Genomic DNA, 25,355 nt, shown 5'->3' on the forward strand with positions numbered 1-25,355 from the left:
GCAACTTCATATTTAGAGCATCTAACAACCTCTGCCTTGTCCCTTTAATTTGTTTCTGACAGATTTAAAGAAATTAAGTTGCTTTCCATTTGAATAGGGTGAAAGCATGCAGTAATAAGTTCTCAGTCAATGAAACTCTCAAGAGAACGCAGAAAAAGAAAACTTTCCTTTTTACAACAGGCTGTTTTGTAGAGCCATAAAGAATAATTGGCTTCTGATTAACACTTATTTGCTTAATTTCACAGTATTTTATCCTTTCCAGGCCTCAGAACTGATGCCAATACGAGTCAGTGAACAGTGAGCTGAAAGCCCCGTGCTGCTGGCAGGTCAATATTGCTTGATTCCACTTAGGAGCTTATTTCAGGAGCTCACTCAGCTGGTTTTGGGACTGGGACACTTGCACAGCTCAAATTTGCAGCAGCACACAGCAGTCAGGAAGCATCTCTAAATATTTATGCATATCCAGAGGGACCAGCAAACACACACATGGTGGGCCAGCAGGTTCCCTCTGTGCTGCTCCTGGAAAGGATTGCTAAAATCAGAGTAGGGATGGCCAAATGATGTTCTCCTTCAGCCAGCTTTGATTAGCTGAGTGCTGGTTTGGACTTTGATGGAGTTGCTGTGAGTTTTGCCCACGCAAAGAAAAGCACTTTGAAAACACAGATTAATTCTGTGTCCTTATGCTGAATATCTGATACATGAAGTACCTGACAGGGAACAACTCTGTGTCTGAGGGCTCTGAAAGGACCTCCCCTGCTGCATTATTTCCTAAATGGTGAAAAACTCCCGTCCTCAGAAGCTGTCCTGAAGTGTTTTGGTTTGATTGAAACCTGAACTGGTTTTAACCTGTGGGAGCAAAGAGGAAGGCAAGACAATTTCTAATTTTGTTGTGATCATGCAGAGCCTCCCATTCTGCTCCCTGGGGGCTGAGGGGGAAGCTGCTCTCCCTGCCTCAGCAGAAGCATTTTCAGCAGTGGATGAGCTGACCTGCTGCAGAGAGACTCTGCTTCACCTAAATTCTCTCTTCCAGTGCTAAACTCCCAGTTATTTCAGCGTGGGTATTTTCTTTTTCTTTACTAGTCCTCCTTAACTCATTACCTCTGGGACTGGGTCCCCCTGTCCATATAAAGCAAAGAGATGAAAAAATGAGATTGAAAATGAAAGTTTAGGCATGGCACTACATCATCTTGTTTTCTTGTTGCCTGTTTCTTTCCTTGGTTCCTAAAATAATTTCTTTTCAGCCCAGGATTTTAGCAGGAAAAAGACTCCTTAATTTACACTAAACAGCTTCTCTTCTGTCTTATGAAGACTTTTTAAAGAAGGCTGGGTTTGCTGGAGGCAGTATTGATGTGGCACATGATGGGCAGTTAAAGCCTCCCTTTAAAGGCTTCCCAGAATTTGTCTGGAAATAATGTGGATAGCAAGAAATGTAGGGAAGACAATAAAGCACAAAATAGCTCATTTAAACAGGTGTGTTGAAAAGCTGAGGGATTTTTTCTGGGTTGTTGTTCAGTGGAGAAAAGGGAGGTAAGTTAAACAAAGCATGTGAAGATGTATTTTTTTCCCAGTATTTAATTTCTGTTATTTATCTACTGCCTTTTAATTTATTATCACTATTTATTTCTTCCAGCCTTGAGAGTAAAGTGCCATAGCTGAGGCAATAGGGACTCAAAGTGGTCTTTGAGTGGCTGTGGGGGCAGGGATGCTCCTGAACCCCAAGATTATCCTCAGGGATCAGTCCCTGGGGGAGAGCAGTCAGGGCCCTTTTCTAATCACCAGGGTGCAACACCAGTGAGATAATCTGAAAATGCAAAATTCTGCAATCAACCAAATTAACACAAAATCCATGCCAAGTCATAATTAATGATAAGAACAAAAAAGAAGGGATCTACTTGGAAATGTGAGTGCTTAATACCTCCAGAAGAGGTTAATGGCGGAGAGATATTCAGTTTTGGGGATTCTGGCCACAACAATCTGAATTTGAAAAGGCGAGTGTGGAAGTTTTATAAAGCACATGCTGTGTATCAGCTCACATTGCTCTGGAAAAATCTGATTTTATTTAATCTCTGTCCCCTTCCAGTGGCTGAAACGGTGCCATTGCTCAACTGGTGCAGTCACTCCTAGCTTGTGGTTTAACTGGGACCAGAAAAGCCTGAATTGCTGATTGCTGGGTGTTAAATATATCTGAACTTTCTCCTTCCTACAAGCTGGTGTGGTTCCAGCTTCCTCTTTTCCTCATCCCCTTCCCAATTCCCAGATTGAACCTCTGAGGGCTCTGTGGTGGGAGGTTGTTTTGAAGCAAGGCTGTGGAGCAGCTCCATATTCTGCAATCCTTCCTTCTCATCACAAAATACCCTAATGTTTTTTCACAGAGTGGCTGAAAATAAAATTGGAAAAAAAGGGAAAAAAAGAAAAAAAAAGGGAGCTGGCAATGAGAATTGGCATAAAGATATATTTTGAACTCTTATTGCATAAACACTGAGAGTAGTCATGGCTAATGGAAGCCAGAAACTACAGCTTGGTGCAGTAGCCAAAATTTGGAGTGTGCAATTATGGTAAAAAAAACCTAAACAGCCAAATAAATCCCACCCACCCCCAATGACCTGGACTGTGAGGACTAAGAGGCTGAATTTTAATATTTGCTGTAATGATTAATTAAAGTATTCTTGGTCACAGAAACGTGGCTCCCTATTTTAAGCCCCAGTGTGCCTCCTCAGCAGCCTGGAGCTGTGAGCTGCAGAGAGCTGAACGATGCCTCCACGTTATTATTTCATAATATTGAAAAAGCAGATGCTTGCAAACAGAACAGATCCACTGGCCAGGCATGTTGGTCCCTTCCTGTCCATCATTTAATGGATTTAATAAATATCAAGTGTATGCTGAGGATGCCAGTCTCCATCTTCTCAATTTATGGAAAATGAAATTTTAAAGGAAGAATTCAAAAAAAAACCCTGAAGTAGGGAGGATTAAAGCTCCAAGACAGGACTTGTTGCAATCTGGGCTGTTCTGGTGTATAACCAACCCTTGGTCATCCCCCTGCAATAAATCATTTCAAACTCTACCAGCAGGGCAGATACTGAGAGAATAAGGGACAAAGCTGTCTGCACCCAAATAAAGTTGTCAGATTGGAAGTATATGATTTTTATTTTGATGTCTCTAAGTTGATAAAGAGTGGAATTTTGTAGCTTTTGGGGCTGTGTGTGCAGGAGTCACTGCATGGCCCTGTGTGTGGAAATAAGCATCCCACCTTGGAAAATCAGAAATGCTCCCTGGCAGCTTTCAAGCCCCACCACGCAGCGGAATGAGCAGCTCCAGGGTTTTTTACACACACTCCAGCAATATTCCTTTGGCCATGCTGCTCCTGACTCTTTCACAACCAGGATGGCACAGGAAGTGAGGGATCTCTCCCCTGTTTGCTGAGGAAGGCAGCAAATTCTTTGGGTGAGAGTTATTTTCAGCCTAGAACTCTTTTGTGTCTTAAAAAAGCAGCCCCAGGTGGCTGGGCTGAGTTTCTAGAGGCAATGCTGTACCCAGCACTGCTGGTAAACACCTGGTGATGGAAATCAGGGGGAGCAGCTGGGAAACCTCTGGCTGCATGTTTAGGCACTTTCTGGTTCTAAATGCATAAATTCATCTCTAACAGGTTTAATATAAAGATAGTTTTCTAGAAGACTCCAAGGTCATATTAATTTTCTACAGAGATCCAAACACTTCAGCTTCTAGTGAGAGATCTATAAACATGAGAAATGCCTCATAACAAACCAAGGATTGTTTATAAATAGAAAAATAACTTCAGCTGGGACTGCAATTGAAGGAAATAACCAGGCTGTTTCCAATAAGCTTTACCATTACTAACTTAGAGCTTCACTTTTGTACTTTTACCTTCTGCTGCTCTGGGAGCACATAATTGTCATTGCTTTTCAAATGTTCCTGCTGCAGCTGGATTATTCTCCATGAGTTTTCTTTCTCTGTTAAATTGATGACTCAGAAGGTTCCAGATCTCAGTTTAGCACCTGCTTTCTTTGACTGCCTGCTTCTCTCCACCCTTCTGCAAGGTGATATTGAAATGTCCTTTGGAAGGGTGACTGACTGCACTTCACTGCCCAAAACCAGACAGAAGTGGACATTTCCCTGATCCTTCTCAAATACCATGTTTTAAATGTATTTTCAATGTGTTTCCCCTCCTTCTGTCAATTGATTGCCTTTTGTGGTGAATTTTTTACCCCCTGATTCCATTTTGTTTATCCTAATAGGATAAAAGCCTTTATAGGTAACTTTCAATTCAAAGAGGATTATGGATAATGGCTAACTGGTTATTACAAAAATGACTTAACAGATATTGCCAATTTCTTTTTTTTTCCCTTTATGTTTATCTACACAGGAAAGTTATTGCACAGCAAGGTAGAACATGAATTTAAAGCAAAGTAAGTGGTTCACATTAGCTTCCCACAAGGATCCTGTCATCCTGCACACAGGTTTCACTTAATCCACTCCCAAATTCATCTGAGTAGACTTGTGTAAATATATTCTTGCTGTGAAATGTTGTCCACATTGAGAAATAAATGCAGAAGTGCTTTCCAAGCTCCTTTCCAAGGATTTATTCACGTTCCTGGTCCCCTCTGCAGTGGTATCAGAGCACCTCTGAGTTTATTTTGTATTTATTCTCCTAACAGCCCTGTGTCTTTTCCAAGCCTGTGCCTCTGGGCTTGAGGAGAGAGGTGAATTTATTTTCCCAAATCCAAAGCTGGCTTTGTCACTGCTGGGTCTGCTTTGTCTCCCCGAGCTCCCAATCCTGTCTGCTCAATCAAAATTCCATTTCTCCTCCATTCAGGTGTGACTCAGCTGCACAACAGCACTGGTGGCTCCTGCAAGCTGAAGTTGTTATTTCCTGGCCATGTGAAGTTTGTGTTAATTCATGTTCTCATTTGCATGCAGTGAAAGTGGAGGAAAAGCTCAGTGACGTGTTTTGATTCACATTCTCAGGGTTTTGTTGTTCTTGGGTATGTAAGTCCCATGGCCTTTAAATAACTTGAGAATCTTTTTTTTTTTTTAGGAAAATATTGAATAGCCTGTTTTAAATAACTTGTGTTCCCCCTGCCTGCTCTTCTCTCAGAGGAATTGCATTTGCATAGAAAGAGGATTCCTTAAATAAAGTCACAAAACGTGGTTTTGGAACAGAAAGAAGCTCAGCAGCCAGAACTAACATTAAGATTAAGCACTGCCCTTCCTGCTGAACAACAGACTAAGTCAAAACTCCCCAGCATTTTGCTGAATATTAGAATTAAATTGAGTTTTAATTACACATAGATCCATTTATTCATTTGCCATACTCTAAGCAGAGGATTCCAGACCCCTTCCCTCTTCCTGCCCAAGATCTGATACCTTGGAGGCCTTTTCTGCTGCATTGTTCAGAGGCCTGACAACCAAAAATTGGTGAAAGTTGGACAACACCACACTGAATTTCAAAATGCAGATGCATTTTGTTAACTCTGAAGACTCCTAATTCTTTTGGCTTAATGCAATGAAAGAGTGAATCTGGAATAATCTCTTTTATTCAAAAGGAGGCTGCTTTGCCATGTTTCTGTTCAGAACTGCTTCCCTGGCTTGGCTGGGATTTCCCAATTCCTGCCTTAGGGTCCATGAAGGATATGGAGCAGTTGGGTAAAGCTGCTCATTGGAGGCTGATTGTCAAGGAAAGGAAAAGATTGAATCCATCAGGAGTAGTTGTTGGCTGGTTTTTCATTTGTGGTGGTTTGCACTTAAACTGTGAGTTAGCAGCACATCCTTGTGTGAGGAGACCATCCTGCTTGCAGAAAAAACCCTTTGAATCCCTGGTAACTTCTCCAGCCTGTTACTAAGAATAAGAGAACCATTCCCTGGAAATATTGCCATTAATGTGTGGCATACGTGGATGCATTTCTAGGGGTTTTATTTCATAATTGGCTCACAAACAGTCACAGCTCTCTGCAGCTCTTACCACCTACTGCCAGATTGGTTGGGTTTTGTTTGTTTGTTTTGGGTTTTTTTTTTTTAAGTACCTGAGGTCTCTAACTTCGGGTAATTAAAAACCCTGACTTATTTTTATTTTAAGACCGAAAGAAGGATTCAATCTGTTTGTGATACTATGACTGACATTGTTTCAAAGCAGATTTAGTGATAAGTTTGGTCCTGACATTTAGTTAGCAGGTGGGTGTTGTTTATTGCCTAGCAATTAGAACTTACATTAACATAATATCTCCTCAACTTCAAAAATTTCTGAGAGCTCTCCATGAACAGATTCCCAAGAGCTCTCCCCTGCTCTCTTCCCTTTGTCTTTTCACTTTCCCACCTCCACAGCCTTCCACCCACCTGCCTTTAAACGTGCTGTTTCAAATTTAGAGTTCAAGAAACTTTGTTTAAGTCTAAATCATGAAAGATATTTTCTTCTAGGACAGAAGCAGCCCACAGCCCCTTTATTTTAAACCAAGTTAAACCAGTGCTTTTCAGTCTTCAGAAACTTTTTTTTCACTTTTAATATTTCTCTGTGAGTACTTCACTCCAGAAAATATATGGTGAGGAGGGCAGAGCCTGTTCCCTCTCTTGAAATAATCCAGGTGCAACAAGTATTTTCCTTTCCACCTGCATCCTCAGGCTCCCTTTTCTCTCAGCCTTTTCTCTGATGTGGTTAGCAGTTTATTATGGAGAGGCATCAATTAGATTTCTATTGTATCTGCTTTTTATGAGATTGTCATATTAATTTTTCATCTGAGCTAATGGGTTTTCTGCAGGAGAAAGCGAAAATGAGATGATTTGAGCTAAATGAAGGCAAAAAGAAGTGAAAAATGAAACCTAATCCAAATGTATTGCTTTGAAAATTGTTTTTAATTGATTTCTAACTCAAGTTGAAGGGCCCTGCTGTCCACAGCCAGACATTCACTGCTGTTCTGTCAGAGATTTTGCTCACAAAGTTGGATAAGCAAAATGGTGAGGATTTCTAGTGAAATTAGACAAAACTGAAAATTGTTCCCATGCATTTTCCCCCGTGCAAATCCAGCTGTGCACACACATCCTTAGAGCAAATTTTCACCCTCCTTTTTAAGCTTAAGCTCCATCATTTCATTGTTAGGGAACAGCACTTGGTGACCATGTCCTATTTTTTCCCCCAAACCTTAGAGGGAATGTTCTCCATCTAAGGAGACACCTCCCTCCCTAGCCTGGGAGGATGTAATTATTCAACCAACCACAATTAATACTGAACAAATCAGCTCTGGGGAGTCACAGCCTTGCTGTGATCCTGGAGGATAAGGTGCTGCCTCCCTCCCTTGCAGCCACCACCATCACCACCACCACCACCATCACCACCACCATCACCATCACCATCACCATCACCATCACCACCACCACCACCATCACCATCACCATGTGCTGGTCCCACAAATCATCCCAAGATCCCAGGCACTCACTCTGGGAAGAGCAGCAAAACCTTGTTTACTATTGTGGGAAATTAATTTGTAGAGAGTTTTTAAAGCTTGATAGAAGGTTTCTATAGGGGTTTTAATAAATCCTATATAATTAAAGTATTTAAAACTCCTCTCAGCTGCCCCATCTCTGAGTCAGAAAAGTCATACAGAAAAATCCGGCAAATATCAGATGCAAGCTCGCTGCTCCAACCCCTGCTTGTGAGGAAGAGGAAAACTGAGTGTGAAAGTGTGAGGAAGGAAGGAAATCCTGAAATCCAGTGACCTCCAGTGAGGCTGCTCCTCCCCGAGCTGGCAACAAAATGAAAGGAATTTATCCCGAGAGAGAGCAGCAGCTTTGGTGTGGAGTGCCCGGGTGAGCAGCTGTGGGGCTTGTTGGGAAGGATGAAAGTTTGACAAGAAGGTCTCACGGATATGTATGCTTGGCAGAAAGATTTTTGAATGCAGAATCTGAAGAAGGAATAGAGATGGAAGCATAGTTTTGATACAGAAGAAAGGAATTGCTGAGCCAGTCTCACTGGATAACCAAGGAGGAAAAGGGTGTGTTAGTTCGAAGGGGTTTTTATGACTTAGAGCAAAGGATAAACCCAGCTCAAACAAGATTTTTTTACCAAGCAGAAAGATAGCACAGGCAAACAAGTCAGCAAATGTTGCAAGCAGAAAAAAGGTCTCAGAATTTTCCACTGCAGGAAAACTGAAAAACAACTTCTAGCTTAAACTGCAATGTACTAACTGTTAGTGATTGGAGAATAGTAACATGTATATGGTAATTACAGTAGTTGTGATAGGCTATAGGTAAAAGTTAAAGTATAGATTGGTTCTACTGTATTAAGATGCTCAGCAAAGAAAAGTATATAATGCATTGTAAACCAAAATTAAAGGGTCTCCAGGCCTGCCTGCAGCTGGAGCTGACAGCTGTAGGCACAGGCTCTGTCACCCACGACCCCGGGCTGCTGTGACATCTTGGATGTAATAAACTGCATTTTGAGGAGCTGCTTGGAGTCCCACATCCCTCATTTTGGCTCTTACAGGTGCTGCTGTTTGTTACCCAGAAAAAAAGAGGAAAAGGAAGTGTTTATTCCCCAGGAAAAGGAGGAAAAGGGAGTGCTTATTCCCCAGGAAAAGGAGGAAAAGGGAGTGTTTATTCCCCAGAAAAAGGAGGAAAAGGGAGTGTTTATTCCCCAGGAAAAGGAGGAAAAGGGAGTGTTTATTCCCCAGGAAAAGAAGGAAAATGGAGTGTTTATTCCCCAGAAAAAGGAGGAAAAGGGAGTGTTTATTCCCCAGGAAAAGGAGGAAAAGGGAGTGCTTATTGCCCAGGAAAAGAAGGAAAAGGAGCAGTGGCTGCTGCCTGGGAATGAGCTGGAGCATCCCAGCTGCTCCCGGCACAGAGAGGGGTGCGACCGGCCAGGAACCTGGGGAAAATGGGAAAAATTTGTGGGGAAAATGGGAATACGATCAGTTGGAGCACGTCCAGGCTTTGTTCGGGCTCTGCTGGAAGCGAGGAAAATGAGGAAAGCGGTGCCGGCTTCCAGCAGCCCCAGCGCTCCCACGAAGAGCTGACAGCAGCCTTTATCCCCCGGATAACGAGCCTGACAAGTCTTTTTGCCATTTGGGCACATTGAATTCTCAGGAGAGCTTCACATGAATAAATCATTGCCTCTTTAGTGACTATCCAGAATTAATGATCCCCCACTTTTTTTTTTTTAAATTTTTTTTTAATATATTTTTTTGACAAGTGCTTCTCTCGCTGTGGGTTGTGACTTGTGGCTCCTTGGAGGATGGTGACAACTGAGCAGTGCTGGAGGTTTTTGCTTGCTCCTTTTGGGATGTTCCAGTAACTTTTCCTGCCACTAAAAAGTGTCTGTAATTACCAAAAAAGCTAACATTTTCAGGAAAGCGTCACAGAGATTGAAGGAAAAAAATCCCAAGTGAAAGGAAAACCAGGTTAGCTCAAAGTCAGAGCCAAAAGAAGGCAAAATTTTCCAGAGGTTGAAAAGTAGGATTTAATTATCATTCATATTGGGGCATTTCTTGCTTCATGTTTTTGTTGGCAACACATCTAGCTGAGAGAAAATACCTTTGCTGAGGTATTTCCATCATAAGCTGGAAGTTATCAGTGTTTTCCTTGCATGTAGCCTTGTTTTGTAGACAGACAATTTATCTGTCCTGAGAGGTGCAAAAAAGGTTTGGGGAAAATCCCTGTATGTCATATTTGGAATATCAAATGAATGTGACCCTTTAGTCCCTAATTTTTGCTTCCATCTGATTTGAATGTGAGACTGAACCACATCACATTTTTGTTAGGTTTGTGTCTTATCTAAGATGATGTGATTTGTTGGGGTTTTTTTGTTGTTGGTTTTGTTTTTTGTTTTTTGTTTTTTTCAACTTTGATTGGAAAATTACAGAAAGGGCTCCAGAATGTGGAAAATATAGCCTGTGGCCTCACCACACTGAAAACAAAAGGAAACATAAAAAGAATCCCAAATCCCTAAATTTCAGACATTTATTTTGAAGGGAAGTAGGAAAGTGAGATATTTTGTCAGCATTTTAGCATTCCCAATGCTGAAAACAGAAGAAACTCTTAAATTCAGCCTGAGGTTCACTGGGTCCAGAGGAGGAACTATCTTTTCCAGCTGGGATAATTCTTAGAGGTACAAAGGTAAATGTGAGGGCAGCAAAAGCTTTATGGTTTTAGTTCCCCAGCTGTGAGTGCCACCTTTAGAGAAGCTCTGCTTGAGCAGCAGGATTAGATTAAAAGTGGTGTTTTACAGCCAGGTAATTCCCCAGGAGAAAAGGGGAATTAAGAACTTTATTAAACGTTGTGGTGTAAAGGTTGGTTTGATGTAACAGTTTCAGAAGTATCCAGCAAAGAGGTGAGGCAGTAAAAGCAAAATATTCAGAATAACCACATTTATGACTGATGCAGAAGAGCTCAGTGTCTGCTGTATTCTCATGGCTAAATTGGCTTGTTTGACAAATCTGAACTAAGGGCAGAGTTTCAATAATGTAATCTTTGAGCTGTAGAATCAAGATTTACATGTAACTGTGTAGCTTTTAAAATATTGTTTTTATCATGAGACTACAGATCTACTGATCTATGTCAGGAATCAAATTAACATATCTTGAAATGAATTTGCATAACCTGAAAAAAAGAAAAGGTTTGCAGAGCCTAATATAAATTTACATTCCTAATAAAGAATTAACATATCCAAAATGGATTTTAAATAGTACCATTATATTTTAAATCATTCCTGTGTATTCCTAACAAACAACTTTGATTTGCATGTCCTGACTTTGCAGTGTAACACAGAACTGGTAATTGAGTGGTTTGTAAATCAGCTTTTTAGCACTCTCCTGCTGCCACCTTTGTTTGTGTAGATGAGAGTTAACAGTGAAAAAGGCAACCAAAAGCTTTGACTTTTGCACGCAGGAGCAGCGAAGATAAAGCCAGAATTTTCAGTGGGAAGGATGTTCCAGGAGAGGCTTTATTAGACTCAGCTGAAAACTGAAATCCAAATCTTGGACCAACATTTATGCATTCAAAATGTGACCCTCAAACCCAAACCACTTCTCTCTCTCTCTCTCAGTAGATAAAATCAGAGATACAGAATCATGTAATCAGCATGGTTTGGTTTGGAAGGGACCTTAAAGATCATCTCATTCCACTCCCTGCCATGGAGACACCTTTCCCTATCCCAGGTTCCTCCAAGCTCCATCCAGCCTGGACTTGGGCACATCCAGGTGTGGAGGTGATGACTTTGTGCTGTCCCTAGAGATTTTTCCCTGCAAACACAAGACATTTGTAATTCTGCAGAATAAGGTTTTTGCAGGATGACTTTTTTTTTGCTGAAGCCTGGAGGAATTTCTGTAGAGAGTTTGGGAGCAGTGGGGTGGGACTGAGAACTCAGTAAAGAATTTGGGTAATCCTCAGAACTCAGTAAAGGATGGGGCTCTGAGCAACCTGAGAGGTGTCCCTCTCATGGCAGTGGGATTGGAGTCAGATGGGTTTTAAGGTCCTTTCCCTTTCCCTTTCCCTTTCCCTTTCCCTTTCCCTTTCCCTTTCCCTCTTTCCCTATGGTAAACTGAGTGGAAATCCTGTGAGTGAACATTGTGTGGACACCACTGACACAGAATAAATAAGTGAATGGCAGGATGTTATTTTTAGCAACTGGGGTTTTGGAGCACAATATCAGCTGTTTCTAAAGACCTTTGTTTGTCTCTGTTACATAACCCCTCTGCCCTCTCCATATGGTGGGGTTTGTGTGTGGTTAAGAGCCAATAAATCTTCCTTTGGGGATGAGTTCACAGCAAAAAGGACAGGAGGTGCTGAGATGACAAACATTCAGTAGGTGATTCCTTGTTATTGCTGTTATTTTGCTTTTTATTGCTTGTTATTCCTGGCATGTCTCCCTTTTGAAACTCCAGGATTGGACCCCAAAGGCCTCATTGGAAAAGATTTTTAAACCCCAGCTCTGAAGTGCTGACCAGGCAGACAAGTATTGGCATCTCCAAAACCTCAGGTGAAATAGGTATGGGACACTCAAATAAATTTCTTTCACTTAAATTTATGGTCAGAACACAATCTCTGTTGGACCATTAATCAAAGTTTACATCAGGTTTTTCTATTGGACTGGATCATTATATGTGTTAAATATTTATCCTTGAGGAATGCTAATTTTATTTCTGCAGCCAGGAGAGCCAAATAATTCAATCCAAATTCTCTCTGCTCAGTTTGCTGTTGGAATCAAGCTCAGTTCCCTGCTCCATAAACAAAAGAAGGAAAACAAATGGATGAAAATGACAAATGCTTAGATAAACACATCTTAATCAAAGGCACGTCCACACCAGGAGAGAAAGAAGACAGAGAAAATGGTTCAAGAAATTCTACAGAACATTTAAGCCCACCACACCTTGTAGAAGGAAAAAAAAAAAAATCTCCCACTTTATGTTATATACCAAGATTCTCATTTTGGCAAGGGATGATAAGAGTTGCCAGGTGTGTATATGGATATTCAGCAGGTATATATATATATATAAATTCAGAACACAGCATAGAAATTATCTGAGAAACTAGCTTTAAATTGGAAGCTGTCACTTTATTTCTCTAGCAGACAACATAATTATTCCAGAAGAACTAAGAAGCACAGAAATCCTTTAGACAATGGGTGCTGATGTTAAAAAAATCAGAGTTTGCAGAATGTATAAAACATGAGAAAGGTTTACACACAGAAATTGCAATTGAATACATTAAAATCAAAGACAGGCAGAGAATGAATTAATTTGTTTCAAATGATGGGATGTAGTTTAGTCAGGTTCTATAATTTAATTTCAGCGAGCACAGTACTTCCTAATTATCTGTATACTCGCAGATGCATAAATAAATCATGAATTTTCTTTCTTGTATTCCAAGTGTTCATACACAAAAAATACTCCAAACCCAACATTTTGGTAACTACAGTGTAAATAAACCAAATATAAAGCAGGGGCAGCAGGCAATGATGACTTTATGTGAGCAAAACCATTCTCGTGAAGTTTTAAAGCATCTGAGGAGCAATAAATTATTACAGTTCCTCTGGAAAGATCACTCAATTTATGCAGGGAAATCCAAGATGCATTTAGAGGTGCCTTTTTGCGTGGTAGGGATTGTTGGCAATTTGTTTGGATGCAAGAGAAGATAAATTCAGGATACCCACCTGGGTGGGCATGAGAAAATCAAGAGAGCCCAGTTCAACATAAAAGGGTCTGTGCCTCTCCTCTCCTGTCTTTCACAGTAAGGATTGGAATATATTTTTATTTCTAGTTTTTTCCTGTAGCAGCACCATGGTGGGAGAGGCATGGAGTCAATTTAGGGAAGAGCAAGACGTTGTTTTTGGCTTTCTGGAGCTCAACAGGAAGTTTTTTTTTAGGGGTCTGAAGACACAAAAATTGTTCAGAAAACATGACCAGGGAAGTTTAAATGTCTGATTCACTGGAAACAATGATGTGTAGCATAACAAAAATCTATCAGGAAATTTTTTTCTTTGCGTTCCTAAGAACAGTCACTAAATAAACAACATAATAGGGAGAAGTCAGGGAAATTATGAAAAACAAGGCCAGAAATAGACAGGAATATTGACTTAAAAGAGTTGCTATAAATCACATAAAATTGACTGTAAATATGTATTAAGTAAACTCCCTTTGGAGGGGTCACAGGCTTCAGGGTTTCCTCTGTGATGGGAACTGAAGGCTTTATCCTGTACCACCACATTATTTAAATAAATTCTCCTTGCTCCTCAACCCTTCCTTCGTGACAGTTCCCATATAGGTCAGGGAAGAGCCATGGACATAATTCCTTTATTATAATAATCCTTATTCCTGCTCTCCTGGACAGCTGGGACAGGAATTTCCTTCTGTTCCCTGTCTGACCTGGCACTGGGAGGTTCCTGTCTCTGCTCAGAGCACCTCTGCCTCATGAAAATTGGGTTTTATTGGTATGAATAGATCAAATATTCTGGCACTTCAGCCCAGCAGCTTCACAGGTGTAAGAAACCCTCAAGGATCATACAAATCATAGAATTACTGACTGGTTTGGGCTGAGAGGGACCTTAAAGATCACTTTGTTCCATCCCCTTGCCATGGGGACACTTTCCACTGTTCCAGGGTGCTCCCAGCCCCATCCAGCCTGGCCTTGGGCACTTCCAGGGATCCAGGGGCAGCCACAGCTGCTCTGGGCACCCTGTGCCAGAGGAGAAATCCAACCTGCATTTCCCCTCTTCCATTCCCCCTGTTCCTTTCACTGCAGTCCCTGATGAAGTGTGCCTCAAATCCCTCAGGAAATGCCCTTTCCCAATTTCAGAGATTTTTTCCCCCCACACCTGTAAACACCTACAGGAGGCTCATGGACTAGAGAGGGTGTGGAAGAGGTTTTACTTCTGTGAGCCAGAGGGAAGTTTGGTAACAGGATCCATGCTGACACCTGAAAGAATTCTCTACCAAGGTCACTGACACAGAAACCAAGAAAGAAAGAAGGATAAATAAGAGAAACTTGCAACTGCCTGTTCCAATGAGCACTTTGTCTCCTGTGACCAATGAGTAAAGTGTAAACTTAGGAGCTTTGTAAGAACGTACAAAAAGCATGCATGCTAGAATAAAAACAGGTTTGAAGCCTTCTGAAAATGGAGTGTGTTGCTTTGGATTGTCTCAACCACAACCAGAGGACACATCCTCAGCAGTGCCTGCTCGCTGTAACCTTGTAGTAAACTCAGGAACTCGAGGGGCTCTGGGCTCGCTCCCTCCTCAACAACAAAACCACACAGAGGGGAATGAAGGCGATTTTTGCTCTGCTTTTGCAGCCTGGTTTGTAGTGTTCCACTCCAGTTAGAGTGCAGATCACTGTGATTCAATCAGTCAGCAGTAGCTCAAAGCCACCACTGGTTGTCTTTCTGCCCTGATAAGCAAAGATCTCCAAGTACACAGGCTCTGGAAAGAATTTGCCTTGGGTCACTTGCCTTGCTAGCAAGGATGCTGCAGTATTTTTGACAATATGCTTTGCTTTGAGAGGTCACTGACTTTTGCCTGCGTGGTTTTTGTTCTAAATATAACATATATCTAAATGTTTGGAAAAATTGGAAACATCAGAGCTGCCTTAGCACAGCACCATACGTAACAATTTTCTTGGTGTGTCCTAAATCTCCTGCAACTTGCACAGAAGAAAGAGAATCCAAGACAAGCCACAGAGAAAAAAGAAAATACTTACAAAGGATTATTTGAAAGTACCCTCAGAAACACCTGGATGTGTGGATTCTCATAGGAGGCTGCCCATCTGGATCACTGTTTGGTGGCTCTCAGGGGACAAAGCACACAGGGCTGAGCTGTTTGAGGCGTGACACGTGAACTCTGTGACCCCCACCATGTGTCCAGAGCCATTATGCACAATTCAGTTCCCCTCTGCCAAAAAAGGACAAAGGTTGGGAGGAATTCTGTTGCTGCAATTAAAGCAGGTCTCAATCACAATCATACCCAGGCGTTCAAAATCACCCCAAGAAGTTTCCCTTGATCATCTTTAAAATGTTGCTTGATTTGAGTGCAGGATCTCTCTCTCTTTGATTTGAACAAGTGTAAGTGTTCTCTGACATGATGAACAGTGTGTGATTAGCACATCCCTGCAACAGCCCAGCTCACAGAATTATAAGCAGATAATATTCTTCAATTACTTTTATTTGCTTTGCTTCATAGAAAAAAAGAAGGGGTTTTTTTTGGGTTTTTTTTTTTTTTTTCCCCCAAATGGGTATTTGCTTCATAGAAAAAAAGAAGGGTTTTTTTTGTTGTTTTTTTTTTTTTTTTTTTTTTCCCAAATGTGTTTACTACTTGAAATTAATGGATAATCTTAGCTCTGCATTTTCTCTTTGTGAATGAGCAGGTCTCTGTGCATGTTTAGAAGACAAAGTTGAAGCAGTTTTTCCAGCAGATGTGGAGTCTGGAGGCAGACAGGGCATGTCACCCTCCCCAGCTTTGCTCCCTGGCTCTGCAGAGCCAGGCAGCCCCTCTGCCTTCACTGCTCCAGCTCAGGCAGAGTGGGCTCACACTGAGATCCCAGGAGGAATCCCCAAAAACCACTGCTCTGTTTTTGCACACACAGGCAGGACTATTTCTGCGTAACGTGTCACCATCTGCAGATCCCTGTTTGGATGGAAAAACAGCACCACAGACGTGGCAGCCGTGCTTTCACCCAGCAGCACTGAAATGCAGCAATCTGTGCACTCCAGCAGCCTCAGGGGTGTGGGTTTTCCTGCAGCAGGGAACAAACACCACGGGGCCTTGATGAAATGTGCTCCTGTGCATGTTGTTATTCGCATTTATCCACCATGCACACCTCCCACGGGGGTTTTTATAACACATCAGGTCCTACAGACCCAGGTGGGCTGCAAATCCAGCCAGGGAATTGCTGCTGGTTTGGGGTTTGGATCCTGCTGAGGAGACACCCTGGACAGGATTCCTGGAAACTCCAGCCTCCACACTCAGTGAAAACCAGGGATGTTATTTTTAAGAATAACACATTATTTTTAAGAATAACAGCCACTGGTGATGGGTTTAGGTCTTTTGAGGTGATGCTCCAGCAGGGTGTGAAGGTGGTGCCGCACAGAGGAGTCACTGCATGAGCATGGTTTTGATGATTATTTGACAATTCCCAGCTCTCTGCATTGGCAGGATCAATGTTACCCTTCCCTTCTGATTACTGCTCTCACTTTACAAGCTCCTAGTGATGCTCCTTGAACTTCTGAAACATGTGGACCCCAATGTTTGGGCTTTTCCTGTAGAGATCTGCCTCACTTTTGCAGTTTCAGATTTATGGATAAATAGGCTGCTTTTCTAGGTCACATTAGAGGTCGTTTGCAGAGAACTAGAAATTATTAACAAGAAATAACAATTTAAAGTCCTCTATGGCAAGGTCTTTTGTACTTTATCAGTGCACAACATGCAGCATTTTTTAGCATCTGGGTTTTTTTCAGGCTGTCAAGTTTCAATAATGAAATAAAGGCAGCGCAGTCCATGTAATTTAGTTCCTCCAAATTTCATAACTTTTTTGACAAAATAATAGCCAGCCACAACATTTTGATCTGGTTAAGAGCTCTCCTGTCTGGGGATATTTGCAGTAAAGCCTTGCAACAAGAAGTCAATTAACTGTCAGTCATTTAGCTCTGCTTGCTGGTTTCTGGAAGGTTTTTTGATAGCCTTCATTTTTTTTTATTTTATTTTTTTTTAAGTAAAGGATTTCTTTAGCTGAAAGGCTCTAATCCCATGATAATACCTATAATGTTTTAACACTTCCAAGTGGCAACTTTGCTAGTTTTCTTTCAGGATATTCAGTTCTTAGGCTACAAACTTCCCCCATTTAATTTCTCTTGAGCTTGGCTGCTTGAAGCAGAAACTTGAAGAAACAAAAATGAACTGTGATAATCAATATGAACATTATGGATTCGTGATTCATTATTAAAAACCCCAGACTATTTTCTGGAGTAATATGTGCTTTAAGTACCAAGACTGTTCAAAATTTCAAGATAAAGGTCAAAACCCAGATCCCCACAAACTGGTTATAAGCGTTTAAAATGTGACCTTCAAATTTAAATGCTTTTAGCCTCAGATATTTGTTTTTATGAAGTTATCAGCTGTGGCTGGTCTCAGAGGTACCTCTGCATTGCTGGGTTGATTATGGCAGTGTTTGCATCTTTTATTGCAGTTTTACTGTAGTTAAATTGCCTCTTAAAATGGTCTGAAACAGCTCAAATAAATTAAGATTAAAAGAAATTTAATTATTTATTTAATTAATTTAATTTAATTATTTATTTATGTATTTGAAAGAAAACTTTCAAACGACAGCTTTTCTGGAACTGGCTTTTTCTCATTATCTGGGCACTATTATCCAGCTGAAATCCTGGAAAATGCTTCTGATAGAGTTTCACACCCATTTTTGGGGTGGGACCCAGGGGCAAAGTGACTCTCTGGTTCTAGAGGTGGCAGAAGGGAAATATTTGCCTGTACTTAGTGACTGTTGGTTTGGAATGTATTTGGTTTTCCACTCAGATATTTCAGCTTTTTGAAGTTTCAGGTAGGATAATTTGTGCTGGATTCTAAACATAATTAGCAGGAAATGCCAGTGCTTGAATGAGCGAGTTGTATCAAGAATATAAATTGTATTTAAAAAATACTGTTTAAAATGTATTCCTTGCCATGCACAGGGCAATTTTCTTGAACAAATAAAAGAGCAGAAGTACAGTGGTTTAATTAAATATAGTTAAAAATTAGAAACCAATTAATTTCTGGAGAAATGGAACTGTAAGGTATTTTTCATTAATTGTGCTGTCATTAACTTACCCTGCTACTGCACCAATTGAATGGAATATTTAAGTAAATTCAAATGCATCGTGTCAGATTCAAGGTTCTTTCAAATGATTGGGATAGAATGAAGTGTTATACTGAGATGACAAGTATGAGGCTTAAAATCTTTTCTTTCTTTTTTTAAAGTGCACAATTTGCATGTCAAATAGATGGATGTTCACAGAATCAATTTAATTCCAGGACCTTTGATCAGAGATCTGGGGGGAGCCAGGAAGAGAAATTCTCCTGGAAATGTTTGCAGCTTTCTGATGAGGACTGGCACCATTTGGGAAGGGAGATGAAAGCACACCTCATCTTTTCTACTCCTCCTCCTTAATAATACCCTTGGAGTCAGAAATTAGGCACAGCAGGAAGAAGGATCCTGTGCAGCACATCTCTGCACTAAGAAAACAAGCAAGCTGTTCAAGGCCCAAAAAAAGTAGATATTTCACTCAGGGAGTCACTTATCTTTGGGGCAACGGGATGAGAAGGCACTTTGCTTCATTTTCACACAAAATTGAGGAATAATGATTGGGAGCTGTGCCCACCAAAGCTGGAATAGCCTGGGATAAAACAGCTCCAAGCAGTTTGCCTCTGCTGAATAAGGAAAGATCAGAATAAGGGATCCTTGGTTAGGATTAACTGAAAGGGCCAGAAAGCAGAGACAAAGTTTTGTTTGCCCCTTCCCAGGGGATGGAGAAGAGGAAAATCTTAAGGAGAAAAGCAGAGGAAATGATGGAGCAGGAGCAAACAATCCTTTGTGCTCGTCCCCTAAGATCTGCCGACAGCAGAAATCAGAATTTTCACTGTGAGTGGAACACAATTGTGGCCTGCACAGCAGAAAGGGGACAGCAGTGCTGCTTTATTGCTTCAAATATTTCCTTCTCCTTCTCACCCCAGCATGCAATTCACCCTCCAGAAATTCCATGAGCAAAATGGAGAGAGGGATTTCTTACATAATCAAACAGAGACAGTGAGATGAAATAGGCCTTTTGTATTAGGCAGTATTTCATGTTAAGGTAACTGACATTTTGCTCTCTCTTTTCTAGGAATCCAATAGTTTTATTGGTCTTTTAACTGCCTCAGATTAGGCAGTAATCCCCACTGCTGTGAACTACACGGCCTCAGAAATTTTACAAGTTGTACTAAAATAAAAAAGTTAACATAAATTAATGCAGGGCGAACCTTGAAATGAAACCACTTGACCCCTATTAAAATCTGCTGCTAACACTGTTTGCAGTTGTGCTTAATGTCTGAAATCACTTTATCATTCAGTATGACACAGGGAAGCAGCAGAATTGCTTTAAGGCATCATTGTTAGAAATGAGAGTTGCCATGCCAGTGCTGCAGAGCCCTGAATCCCAGGAGACCTGGGCTGCTCCTCCACGTTAAATTAAAAGGCATTAATCTTTCCACATGCTGTACCATAGATACAAAGTCTTGCTCTGTACAACTCAAAAATCTCTCAGTCCTGAGCTTGTCAAGCCATAAAAAAAAATCAGGAAAAAAATAAACAAAGCTGTACTGCAAGGCAGGAGGGAAAGACATGGGACACGTTCGTGATTCAACCAATGAATCTTCCCTTATAGGGGGTGACATGCTCTTAAAAACTGGGCAGTAGCTCATCCTTCCAGTGACAGCAGCAGGTTATTCCTTGTGGGACCAAAACTATTCCTGGGATATGGGGGTTGATGGGGATCACCCATGCCTTGGAGGAAATATCCATAAACAGGGTACCCACTGTTGCTGTTCTCAGGATTCAGGCTTTAAAAAGTTCCTTGTGTCCCCTCTAAGGGGGCCTGGCATGAGAATGGGTTGTGCAGAACAGAGACTGAACTGGCCCAAGGCTGATGGGGCAGGGAGATTTCCCTGCAAGCTCTCTCTGTTACTCAGCCTGATTTTCCATCAGGTCTGTGGCACTTCATGGTCATCCTTCTCTGCAATTTATCTTCTTGTTGGGAGCCTCAGGCCAAACACCCATGGGTATGGCTTTGAGCTCCATCAGATCTGCCTCATCTTTCTCCTTTTTGGGACCAATTCTGATTTTATCTGCATTTTACACGTTCATGACAGCGCTGAGACAAAAGAGAGGGAAGGTTTGCAGTGCCTTTGTTGGTAAAATGAGCACACACTAAATTTAGCTCAGTGTTTTCCTGCACAATACCCCTTGTCTCTTGTAGAATATCCAGTTTGAAATTTAGTCCAGCAGTAATGATTGCAAAGCAGCCCGGGGCAGGGGGCCTGAGGGAACAACAAAGTGCAGGGCTGAACCCAGTCAGTTCCTTCACATCTGAGCGTGGCTCCGTGGGCTTTGCTCTCGTTAAACGAGCTCCAGGAGCTGCTGGAGATGTGCAGAGAAAAGGCTGAGCACAGCTCCTTGGGTCCACGGGAAACAGAGCCCACCCTGCCCTCGCTGTGTGCCGAGTGAGGGACTGCAGCACGCGCCCAGTTTGGCCAAAATCCAGCAGAAAACGGAGACCGCTAAATTTAGGCATCTCCATGGAGGCTTTTCCATGTGAGCAGGATGTGTAAATTCCCGTTTCAGTCTCTGAATGGAAACCTGTCAATGCAGCTCATGGAAGTGGAGGTTTGGAGCTCTTCTCACCCCAAGGAACAGAGACACCCCCGTCTCCAAGGGGGGATGTGAATCTTCCCTCTCCTTTTTGTCTGAGCGGAAAACTGACAGCAATTGTGTTCTGAAGTGGCTAAATACATTAAGCTAAATACAAGAAGTGTTAAGTTAATGAGTGCTAATCAAGATTAATCCACTGAAATCACTGAGAGTCATCTTTTCAAGAGGAGGGTAAGTTGGAGGGAAATCAAGCTGCATATGTCTGCTAGCTGCACAAGATTGCTCTGGATGATTTAATGGGCAATTTTTATTATTTATGCTCTATGCAGTCCCAGAGTGAAATGAAATGAGGGATTATTGTGTTGAGTAATATCTGAAAGTGGATCTAGATACTGTTGAATTCACCAAATGTTTGAATTCATCAGAATCAGAGGATGTGGGGACACTGACACCAATGTGACCCCAACTCTGCAGAAGAACAAAGGATCTTTTTTCCTCTTTTTCAGATGTAACCTAATTTTTAAAATATTCTACATCCAATATTAGTTACATACCTGTAGTCAGTGAATTATTCTATCTAAGAATCTCCTGGAAGAGGCAAGACACTTGTAAGATTCAGTTTTGCTAAAGAAAAAAACACCCAGCAGTGATTTACAGGCAGCAGGACAAGTACATGAAAGGTGCAAAGCAATAAATGATGGGTCTGCTCAGTCCCTCCAGCAGCAAAAGAAACAGGAAAGGGGAAGATGATGATGGGGCCAGAGAGAATTATGGAAAAAACAGTATTGTAGGGAAAGAAAAGGAGGTGAAAACTGTATAACTTCTGAGGAGCTAGGAGGTTTTGTCATGGTATTTATCTGCCACTGCAGGAATTAGACACACTGTTCATTTTATATTTGCTTCAAATACACAGAATCGGAAAGGAGAAAAATCTTTTGTTATTTAAATGGCTTGTGCAAGGCCACTTTTATTGCTGAGACCTAATAGCTCAGTTGAGCTGTTTGTCAGTGCAAATAATGCTAGGTGTTAATTTTGGAGGTACTGACAGGGAAATGCAATCTCCATGCAATCAAATATATTCAGTAAGACATAATTGCCAATCTTTTCCAGGCCTATCACACCTGGTTGGGTATTTTTCTGAAACGTATTTCAGCAGAAAATGTTCATTTATCCATATTGGTAATTATATTCATCAAAAGGAAAAGATCAGTTTTGACAAATTCTTTCAGTCTTAATTTCTATAGAACTTGGAAGAATGATTTAAATCTTTTAAGATTTTCTTAAATTAGGAAATTTGGTTTTCACTTTTTGAAGAAACTTTCCTTTCAAAATGTAAGCTATTTATAAGGAAAAGTGTTTTAAAAACGAAAACGTGTTGAAATCAAAACCAAAGCTTGACCTGAATCTACTTACTTCTTCTGTTCAAATTTTCAATTCACAACAGCTTTTTTACCAATATATTTTTTCCAACTTCATAAATTTCATGAAATTCAAGGGAAGCAAGGCAGGATGTGTGAAACCTTATGCTTTAGAGAGGCATATCTGGACTGCTCAGATGTGAGAAGCTCAGAATAGATGAGTTTCTCACCAGGAAAGGTAAAATTTTGGGCCATCTTTTTCTTTTCTTCTTGTTTCTAAGCTGTAGGACACTTCAGATTTTATTTCCATATTCAGGAAGCTGAGGAGGGTTTGTTTTTTTGTTTTTTTTTTTTTTTTGGTTGGTTAAGGTTTTTTTAGCAGTGGCTGAACTTTTCCAACAAGCCTTACCTGGAGCTTTAACCCAGAAGGAAAGCCCTGAGTGTCGTGCAGTGCAGATGAAAACTCCCTCTCCCTGCCTGCCCTTTTATAAATATTTTACAAATATAATATGGAGAAAATACCCTGAAACGCTGTGAATTTTCCATCTATTTCAATTTCCAGTGGCTCACCCAGGATGGAGGAACATCAGAGGTGCCCAGAAGGCTGCAGGGACAGGAATCAGCTGGGAGCAGCTGCTGGAGCTGAGCTGCTCCATTTCCCTTCCCAAACCTTGCTGGGCTCATTTGCTGAAATGCAGCTCAGCTTCCCCTCCCTGGCTCCCTCCAGGCAGCTGAAATTCCATGATAAAGGTAACAAAACCCCTCATTTTAGGCTCTAAATGGGATTTTTCTGAGAAGACACACCAATGCTGGCACTCCAGCCCCTGCCTTTTTTGACTTTTTAGTGGCTTCAACCCTCACCCCTTTGGCAGAACTTTATTGTGGGCATTTTTTCCATGGATTCTGATGGTTAAAAAAAGCAATCTGTGGAAAGAAATTGACAGGGACCTCTCCTTGTGGATTCTTCTGGGTAAAAGCACAGCTCACACTGAGCATGAGGCTCAAAGATTTCTGCATAAAGTTGAAATCTGCGCTTGTAAAATCAACAAGAAACCCATATAATGGTTAAATAATTATGTAGATGGCACAACATTTCCCCTTCCCTTCACCATGACAAATCATTTTGTTAACAAGGGTAGAACCAGCAGCTTTCACATTTAACACTGGCCACTGGAGAATTTTGATCACTCAGGTTGGATGTAGCTGAAAAGCAAATCTCCAGGTGAAGGCTCTCATTAAAGAAAACTCATTAAAGGTCTCCCAGAGTCCTCACTCCTCCAGTGCTTCTGTGCCTGGGTGCTTTTTTTTCCTGGATAATTACAAACTGGATGCCAAGAGGAAATCTTTGACTTTTGGTTATGCACCAGTAAATACAGAGTTTACATTTATACCTGTTTCAAAAATGAGACATATTTCAGAAAAGAAATACAGAGCACAAATCCAATCCAAATAAAACAGTCATTCCAGGTTTCTTGTTATCTGCCCGAGGTATTACACTGAAAATCTAAATAAAATAACAGGGACAACTTTCTCATTACTTTTCCAGAGCTTTCAGTGGGGAGGGTTGATGATCATTATACTGATGGCTCTTGCCATGATAAATTCACACTTATTAAAGCTCATTTTTTAAGGAATGAAAGAGCAGAACAATAACATTGAAAACAATGAAAATCCACACATTCATGGAGTTTTTCCTTGGTAGACCTCCATGCACTCAAAATGGAAAAAACCCATTTTTTTTGGAGCAAGAGATTCTGAGCATCACCAGGAAAATCTGGTCCAAGGTTGGCTGACCACAGTGAGGCAGTGATTCTGTAACAGCTCCAAACAAGCAGAAAATACCAGATTTGTTTCCTGAGAGCTTCCTGGTTCTGAAGGGTGCCTTATTTCCAGGAGGAATCATGACTTTTTTGTTGTTGAGTTGATTTTATTTCTCCCCAGAAAAAAATGGAAGCTTTCCAAAACATGCTCAGATGTTTTTAGGTCATCTGTTTTAGTGATTTCTTCCCCTGAAAATTGCCTCAGAACATTTGCAGTTGGAAACCCCATTAACACTAATAACACATCCACTGAAAGTACCTTGAGTGAAACAGCAAATGAATTTTCCTTCTCAAACCCTCATAAAAGTATTCCCATTGTGAATTTTTTTTTTTGTATCAAGCTTGAATTAACAGTAGATTGACCTTTCTTTAACCTCTTCCTTGGGCTATTCTACTGCTTAAATACTGATTCTGTATCCCAGCAATGCCTCTTCAGTCACTTGGGCAAAATGTGGGACCTGAACTAACTTGAGAATTTACAGAGTCACTGAGTGGAGTAATGCCCCTGTATAGGAATGTTCCTATAGGAATAGAATATAATAGAACATAGGGTGTAATAGATTGAAATGTAGGGATAGAATATAATAGGTGTTGCATAAATGGTATAATTCCCAGGAAAGACTGAAAAAGGGAATATTTAAAAAAAAACCAATTAATGGAACACCATTATTATGGTCTTTTCTTTGGTAACATTTTCCTCCCTGGCTTCCTTGGCTCTTTTCCTTCTCCTCACAGGGCAGAGAGCTGGTGCCAAGCTGCCACTTCTCCCCCAGTTTCCCTCTGCATGGAGATGGACAGGGCTGAGCTGGGCTCTTTGAGAGCTGTGCTGGAGCTACCTAAAACTAATTTTTTTTTGGAGATAGCACAGAATAGATGGCATTGGATGTGTCCCCAGCCTCACTGTGACACTCAGCTGCAAAGGCAGTCTGAGAGCTCCAGACTGTGGCTTTAAACCAGGGCAGAAGTGGCTGCACTCACAGAGGCACAGCCCAGCACAGTCAACACAGATTTATGTTGCACCAGGGTAATGATCCCCGAGTGCCCCTTGGAACAGGGAATTTATTGAATTTATTGAAGGGAACAACAGCAAACCCAAGGAACACATCCATAATTTTAGACTTAACAGCTTCCAGCAGCAGCCTCAAGATCTGACTGCAGCAGGGTTTAGAGATTCATCTCAACAGCAGCTCTCCTCCCCTTATTCTGTGATCTTCTGCTGTCTTTGGCTGTAACATCTCAGTTTCCTAGGGGATGTCATCCTGGTTTTGGAGTGCCAGGCATTGTGGGGTTTCCC

The sequence above is a fragment of the Pyrgilauda ruficollis genome, unplaced genomic scaffold (genome assembly GCF_017590135.1).
Source record: "Pyrgilauda ruficollis isolate IOZ18807 unplaced genomic scaffold, ASM1759013v1 scaffold57, whole genome shotgun sequence".
NCBI classification, from domain to species: domain Eukaryota; kingdom Metazoa; phylum Chordata; class Aves; order Passeriformes; family Passeridae; genus Pyrgilauda; species Pyrgilauda ruficollis.